The sequence below is a fragment of the Phalangium opilio genome, unplaced genomic scaffold (assembly GCF_054372755.1).
Source record: "Phalangium opilio isolate 3A_F unplaced genomic scaffold, DU_Popi_V2 ptg000105l_1, whole genome shotgun sequence".
NCBI classification, from domain to species: domain Eukaryota; kingdom Metazoa; phylum Arthropoda; class Arachnida; order Opiliones; family Phalangiidae; genus Phalangium; species Phalangium opilio.
This window is the reverse complement of record NW_028324207.1, coordinates 53,291-61,610: the sequence shown is the minus strand read 5'-3', so window position 1 is coordinate 61,610 and position 8,320 is coordinate 53,291. Positions and strand designations below refer to the sequence as shown.

Here is an 8,320-nt window from a genome sequence, read left to right as displayed (position 1 = left end):
GCAATAACTGAGAGAAATTTTCCGGGGCAGAAAATCACAATAAAAGATCGTATAAGCGAAGTCTTCTAGTTCCCGGGTACGCGAGGAATGATGGGAAGGGTTTTAGTCTAGCAACTCGAGAAAATTCATTAATGCACAAATCTGGTACTAAGTGCCATGAAGAACAGTATACCATAGTTTCTCGCTCCGTACTTTTAATGAGCGAATCTCTTCTTCCACCTGTTGAGTTTCTCAAGATTCAAGAACTTTTGTTTTTTGTTTTCTCGTATAGTACAAGATGGTTAGATGAGGAAATACCAGACCCAGTTGGTCCTTGTAACTTTACACGCGCTTCGTCTAATGAACAACTGTTAAGTACTGTCGACTTGGGACTAAAACTAAATGAAGTACACTTACCCAAAGAATTCGTATTTATTTCTCTTTCCCAAAAAAGTTAAAACCATATTTATGTAGAGTTTGTAGCAACCCTAAACTAATTTAGAGTATTTTCCCGAATTACTTTGTGCACGTTCAATATAAGGATCGGTTTTCAAGGGAAGTACTTTAGTTTAATACGCTTCTGTTTTAGCCGATTTTCGAGTAAATTTTACAAGTAAAGTTAGTTCCCTTCTAGGAAAGAATTAAACGATATTAAGTTTACAAATTCGAGAGATTGTATAACAGAATGATTTGATAAGATTATACAACAGTTGCAAGGAATGACTTAAGACAGTTATTAGGAATAGAACATTTCGATGTAACTAAGAGGGAAAGACAGGGGGGTAAAACTCTGCCTTCCATCACACTTTTTGGCGCCTGCGCTGTAGTCTTTTTGGATCATACGATGGCACAGAGACGGCTATGTATCAACTGAGGGCTGCTTACCCCCTTTTTTACGTCGAAAAGGTTTGTGGTGGCGATGAAGGAGCGGTAGATCTTTTCTATTAATTTCTAGGAGTTGCTTTATGTTGGAAGACCATTTTTAGGAAAGAAGTTGTTGTGGTAATTATTACAACAACTAATTAGAGTTGCACTTTTTGCTATTTTTATTTACCATTTGATCAAAATCGGTTGTTTATAAGTTTAGTCAGTTTGTATCCAACCCTTAATTCTGTGACGCACACCCATTCTCATTATCAAAATTGAACTTTAAAGCGAGCGACGGATTGCCAATGCATTCGAGACAGTCTGTCACATATCCGTCTGTTTTTGTATCGCTCAACCCTCGGGTTCGATAGAAGAGTTAGCGAGGCCTGTCCGATTGGGGGATCTGTTCTCGTATAGTTGCTTTTTTCGGAGCCCTAATTTGAAAGAGAGCCTCAGTTTAGTTTTTTTTTGCGGTAATATAAGAACAGAGGAGTATATGGGTGTTGTCAACAACAAATTTCACCTAAATCTCCCTGTATGAGCGCCACGATTCCTTTGAAGGATGTGAGTCACTCGAGAAAGAGTTGATTATCGGGAAATTTTGACTTGATTATTCCCAAAGAACTAGCAATTCTTACAGTAAAACGATGCTTCTTGACTACAGCCCTCCACAAAACAAATTTTTGGCTTGGTAACTTCGACCAAATTTGTTTCTGATCACATCCAAGGTTTTAGGACCACATTATCGCCTTTTTATATAGATTTACCCCCTACTAACAACAACCCACCATATGGTCTATAATCTAGGTTTAGCAGGAAAAAACTAATCAGCTTTAATGCTTGGTCGGATCTAAACGGAAGACCGACAACTGAAAGACGCCCTGGAATCATTGTTTTCGTATAGTTTGAAGTGTCCCGGGTTTACAGACATTTGAACCCCCATACCGTGTCCATTATCTTAATAAAAACTGATGAACCAAGGCTTATATTAGGTGACTTATAGGTCATTTTAGTTATGTTAGGATAGGTCAAAGTATTACCACGTGATGGAACAGCCAATCAAATTTTACGAGACATAACTTGAGTGGTTAGCGCATCAACGAATACATTAAGAAGGGGATAATAGAAGAAGGATGTCACTCTGTATCCTCTTAATCCTTTTGTTATGTAACATGATTCTTAACAGACTCACCCTTTTTGTTTGCTCTCCTGCTCATTAAACTACAGATGAGCATAGCACCGTGTTAGGGTGAATTCATAACTGTTTGGTATACTAAATCCCCGGAAATCAACCCACAAATCTTGATTGTCTTGATGTGGAACAAAAATCCACAAGCGCATGCGCCTTGGCAAATAGTTAAGCGCTAATAGTGTAATGATGAGGGAACTATTTATCACGTCTGTGATTCGGTTTAGTAACCTTACTCCGAATGTGCTGATGTTGGGAAGAATCATGTTACAATTACGGTGAATTACGCCGATTTATGGTACACTTCTCTCGAAGAGAAGTATTATATACTCCTGATAGTCCCCAGGGAGTGGTGTAAAAATCCAGATAAAGTCATTTTAAAACAATGCACCTTTTCGTCTCGTGTCATCTAGAGTCGCGTATGAATCAGTTAGATCATGTGTATAAAAGTTGGATGAACTGAATTAATTTACCAATGGAGAAGGCGAGAAAAGAATGAATCGGTTGAGTCAAAATGTTGTATAGTTAAGATCAAAGGTATGAATTGGAAATTGAATTGGTTCAGTCTCGGAAGTTAGACCTTATACCCATGCATTGAATCGGCAGTAAGTGCTCTGGTTACCTTTTCCTTTTGATGTATAGTTAAAATACGTACGTACCATCCTTCAAAGAAAGTTATCGTCTGTCAAAAATCCTTCACACATAGGTTTAGGTTTACTCTCTTGGCTTTCTTTTTGACAGTATAAACACGTGGTGTGACGGAATTGGAAATGTTGACTTTATATTCGCCCATAAACCTTTCCCCGTTAGCTTACAGAGTCTCAATATGAAATATATTAAACCCATCAAAGGATACTTACAATATCTAACTAGACATTAAAATGAATCTAAGGCCCAAAACGAGGAAAATAACTCGTATATCTTTAGTTTCGTTTACTTTTGTCGATGCAGCGACGAGTCGGGATACTCTAACTTTTAGTCTATGGAGGTTAAACTTTAGGAACAAAAATAATCGATTTTTCCAGTTTCTATACCTACTAAAATATTTTAATTTTAAAACACGAGGCATTTTCAAACATACTATTGACCAGAAGGTAGGGTACGAGTTAGAACATATATATTTTTAATCAGGCAATTTACGCCGGGATTCGGGAAGTATATAACGAAACGCACGTATTCGTTTTGCTTTTGAAACGCAACGGTGAAATAAATTCAATGAGAATTTTAATTGCTTGGTTCTTAAAGGAATAGGAGCGACCAGGGATAGATTTAATTTTAGAAGTAGGAATGGAGAACAGAGTAATCTGGGCGCGCGTCAAAGTCCCGGACCCCCTTCCACGGAACGGAGGGGTATGAAAGAAGAGGCGGGTCATAGCGACAGAGATAGAAAGGAATTACGTCTTTTTCACCGTCCCCGTCAGCAACGTCATCAAAACGTAGTTTAAGTGATCCAATAAGGTAATTTACACTTTTCGTTTCGTGTCGGAGGGAGGGGCTCTATACTAGGCTCTGAATCGAACTGAAGTAAATACTAACCGTTCTCCATTCCTACTTCTAAACTTCTACGACTAAAACCTACCCACGATGATAGGTTCGAAAATATTTGTATCTGACCTCTGAATATTGATGGGTATGTGGAAAACAAAGACTTATATTAAAATATGGCTCCAAACTAAAGAATTTTTTGCGGATTGGTAACTTTTAAGCCCTATATAACGTCTTTGGACCTACGCACTATGTCCTGTCCCTTTTTTGGTGAACTATAGTTGTTTTACACTCCCAAAGAGTCTCGATTGATTAGACTAGTTTAAGATGATACCTTACCTTTAATTTCGAACAAGATTTTTATTTGTATCGCGCCAGACGTTGGCGTAAGTTAGAAATAAGAGATTTTCTTTCGAAATCCCTAACCCTAATACCCTTTGGGAATATGACGTAAATATCCAATCAAATCTCTCCTCGCGTGACGTAAATATAAGTCAAAGTTTGTTCATCAAAGGCATATAATACCAAACGAAACTGTTTGTACAATACACGCGTGTCCTTGATTGTTGGTTCGGTGCACGATACCAAGCCATAGATGGACGACTCAAACGGACAAATAAAACTTGGACCTTAGCCCTTATACGCTTGGGTTATCCCATCCGGCTCAACGGTATATACATGTACGGTATATCTGACCTCGTCTTAATTAATCTCGAAAAAATTGCCCCTGGGAATTGACCCGAGAGTACGGACCATGCCAGGCTGAAACTGGACTCTTCCTTTTTGCAAAACTTTTGTTTGACAAGACTCTGAAAGCGAGTTATTTTCTTTGCCATTCTTTTTAGAAACTCCATCATCTGGAAACACTAGAGCCGGGAGGGTCAACTCAAACACGAGAAAACCTTTTCCTTCGCCTGATTTTAGGCGGTATAAAATACTAAATACCCATCATGCGAAATAGTGCCGAGTCTTCAACCAAAGGTTGCTTCCGGTATTAACAAAATTGCCAAGATCATTTAAGACTTTAAGTATAGGTCGAGTAATTAATAGTAATTAGAAGAGAGCGGTTTTCCCTGTTGTCAATTGCCACGATGAAGGGACTCGCCAAAAAAGGGTTTAAAGCGAATCTCACTCTACCCCCATACCCAAATTCTTAATGGCAGAAGTAGATTAATTATGAAGTTGTACAATAATTGTTGTATATATTAGTCAAGTTAGGATCTATCCCGTCGTGGGATTACTATCATTTAATAACCTTTAGATTAATTTTCTTTTGTTAATGGGGTATTTGCGAATAAACGAGAAAGAAAAAATAAAGTAGATTTTATATGTAGGTACTATTTAATCGGTGCCCCATAAGCTCAGCATAATTTAAAGAACTTCCAAATGCCCCTTATATATATCTTTATATATTATACAGGTTGTTTCTGATAAGTCTGCCATAAATTAATGGGGATGTTTTCTGAGCGATTTTTAGTCGAAAATGTAACTTCTATCTCCATTTTTGTCTTCCGGGCCACTGTTTTCGAGTTCTGATTTGAGTGTTTTAGTGATGACCCCATAATTAAATTAGAAATCATTGTCTTAATCAGTTTCTTAATTAAATTTAAAGGGGTCATCTGTAAAATACTCCAATCATAAATCGAAAACGTTGGCCGGGACGGAAAAATGTTATAGATAAAAGTAATATTTTCGACTCAAAATTGCCCAAAGAATATCCCCCTTAATTTATGTCAGACTTACCAGAAACAACCTTTATATTTTATTCAACCTTAGTCATTTTACACCCTGACAAGGTGTGGGTTATTTTACCTAAAATTTCTTTTAGATTTTTCATGAGAAGGTACAACGTTGACCTTAAAGGGTATCTAGTGTCCAACCTCTCGCTGTATAAGGTAGAGGAAGAAAATCGACGTGTTTACCGGGCCAGGCTTTTAATCGAAAAAGTCTAAATTACCCTTCTTGGAGTTAAAAGAGTTCAGTCCAAGTGTTTCGATTAACGCTTTTACAGACTGCGAGAGTTTTTTTTTTTTACTCTAATGGTGATAGCCACGTCGGAATGAAAGCTTACTAAGGTAAGCGATTTCAAGGAAATGCGTAACTGGAAACATTTCTGCGGATAGCCGTATACGCTTCTCTAGAAGAGAAGTAGTAATATATACTTCTGATGATACTTAGAGATGGGACATGGGAGAGTAGCTGTATGACGATGGTCCAGCAGTACTGCCAGATTGAAAAGCTATATGCCCGTTTCAATCCGTTTGAACACCAACCCTGGATATCACTTCGAGAAATGTGCTTTTAGCCAATGGTACGATTGCAAAGGCGTCTTAATCGTTGGGTGCTTGATTTCTCCCTTCTTTGGCTGGTTAAATCAAGTTTCTTTGTTAGGGTTTTTATCCACCACAATGGCCGACTGGGACCCATCTTTTCTTTTCTTTCCTAGTTTCTTATCAAAGGGGATCGAGTTGCCCATCGCGAAATGTGTGAAAGAGAATTGAACAGTTTCGAGTCCCTCTTCATCATTGTCAGGTTCAGCTTTCCCGGGGAAGTTGGGAACCACTTTTCTTTATACTTGATACTTTTTTAAAGGGTTCGGTTCAATCTTGAACGGGAAGGGGAAAAAACTGTCTTAAAAACAGAACCGTAATCTTTATTCGTTCTCACGCTTAAAAGATTCAAATACACGTATTTTGATATCGCTTTTGAGAGAGTTAATTCAGATATCCATTATTTTGAAGTAAAAATTATATTTTGGGTTTGGATTGTTAACGGTATTCGACAAGTAAAGCGCGTGGTATACAATCCTATTAAAGTATAAGAAACAATTTTGGGTATAGTCGCCCCAAAACCTTATTAATTTATTAAAATATCAATTTATGGTTGCCTGAATCCATTTGTAATATTGGATTTTTAAATATTTTATGTTTAACTTGCTTTTGAATGCATTAATCGTGTTCTTGCATGTAAGTTCGTTCTCTTTTTTTAGGAAAGAGTCAAGGTATGCCGAGGACCATTTATAATTTAAACAATTAACAATTAAGGTACGCAAAAATTGATTATCTAAACAACGTTGCAATTTAATCAATGTAGCAGCACAGAAGCTCATTATTTTATCCCTAAAATCAGTGCTCAGTGGTTAACCACCTTTGTTGAGACTTTGACTCTCTTATTGGTAATAAAAAACGAAATATTAACTACTCCGCTTAAACAAGAAAGATTGATAAAATTAACATATCAAATATTATTTAAAAAACGTCATTAAACGTTTTCATTTTCGTGCCTTTCCCATTATTTAAAAAACTTCATTAAACGTTTTAATTTTCCTGCCTTTCCCTGTATTGGCTCTATTCCAGAATTTCCAGTGGGTGTAGACTGTAGAGCTATCTGTTTAATTTATTTTTCATATGACGTAATAGAGAAAAAGCTATGAAGTTAAAAAACTTCATTAAATGTTTTCACTTCCCCGCCTTTCCCTGTATTGGCTCTATTAAAAAGGTGAAACTAAACTTGAACTTGGGTTACTAGGCACGCATGCGCAAAAGACAATTTCATTTTCATGATTTCATTGTTTTACGGGAGATCGACACGTATTATATCGTCTCCCGGTTCGAGTCGGAAAATCGGATTAAAAGAGTAATTTTTTTATTATTAAACCCCTAATTTTAGTTAATTTTAATTAACTATCAGTTTGACTACCAATTTTGAGTAATTTTGGTCAGTTTCTGTCAATATTTTCAAAGTTTTGACTGAATTTCCGAAAGTAATTTTCGTTAACCCTAATTTGGTTTTAAAATCTTTATTTTAGGCTTAGTGTAGATAGCACTAGTGTAGATCAAAATAGCGAGCTGTGATTGGTTGGATCGTTGCCTTGGTAACAGTTGCCCTTTAGGTCTTTTTTTCTTCGACAAATTGGCCCAGAGTCGCAGACTCGATGAAAAATTTAAATTAAGGTATGGTATTAATTTATTAATGTGTAGTTTTTTATCGTTTATTAATATTAAGTAGTTTGATAATTGTATAAGGTATGTTTTGATGATTTACAACAATTTTTTTTTATATAGTAGGGCCGTATCATGGAATCAAATACCAGTACCCATGTCGTTTTAAAAAGGCTAAGGCTTAAAGTTTTGAAATTTCAACTGGAATCGTTTGGCCGGACCAAAATTACGGATCTATTTTCCTGGGTAATGGACAATTACAACGTTGAAAGGTAGGTCTATTTTAAAGGGATAACAAGGCATAGATGACAACAAATCTGTGAGTACCAGATTTACTTTTACGCACAACCCTTATGTTTGGTAACTTTTGAAGTGTGTTAGGTGAAAGTTCAAAATGTTCCTCCCTAGTTTAAGCTAATATTGTTAAAACACGTGTGTTCAGTAACATATTCAAATCTTTGAGATAAAAGATTCCACAACTCTTTAAGCAATGTGTTCTACGTTTTATGTGCAGAAATTAACACTTATGGGGAACGATACACTGAAAGGGGAGGGTGTTATTTTGGTATTAGGTTTTCGTACAATTCAGTACTTATTCAATAAAAAAAAATTAAGAGAACCACAATTGGCGCGAATGTTATGTTATTTCTGAAAATAAACAAAGGGATTTTTGTGGGATTGTAATCTCAAAGCGAGACAAACCCACGCTAGCAAATGAAAAGACTTGTCCAGTATATATCTACATCCATAAAAGAATTTCTTTTCTCGCGTAACTCGATAACTTAATAAATTTTCTCTCTCGTCGACGGCAAATTCTAATTTAATAATAAGACAGACTTTTGCTTGAAACCAAAAACCT

The 8,320-nt window shown here is 36.4% G+C and overlaps 2 long non-coding RNA genes across 2 annotated transcripts in view; one reads left to right on the top strand and one right to left on the bottom strand.

The window, feature by feature from the left end:
* The window catches only part of LOC149625024 (uncharacterized), a 29,821-nt gene extending 21,808 nt beyond the window's left edge, over positions 1–8,013 (top strand). Inside the window, exons 2-3 of the long non-coding RNA XR_016374499.1 lie at positions 7,329–7,473; positions 7,585–8,013. This is a non-coding gene — a long non-coding RNA (uncharacterized LOC149625024). The remainder of the gene's footprint in view (positions 1–7,328; positions 7,474–7,584) is intronic.
* Positions 1,040–3,443, bottom strand: LOC149625025 (uncharacterized). Its single transcript, XR_016374457.1, has 3 exons — positions 2,509–3,443; positions 1,370–2,444; positions 1,040–1,280 (listed from the first exon to the last, which is right to left on the bottom strand). It is a non-coding gene; the product is annotated as an uncharacterized LOC149625025 (long non-coding RNA).
* Positions 8,014–8,320: the final 307 nt, after the last annotated feature.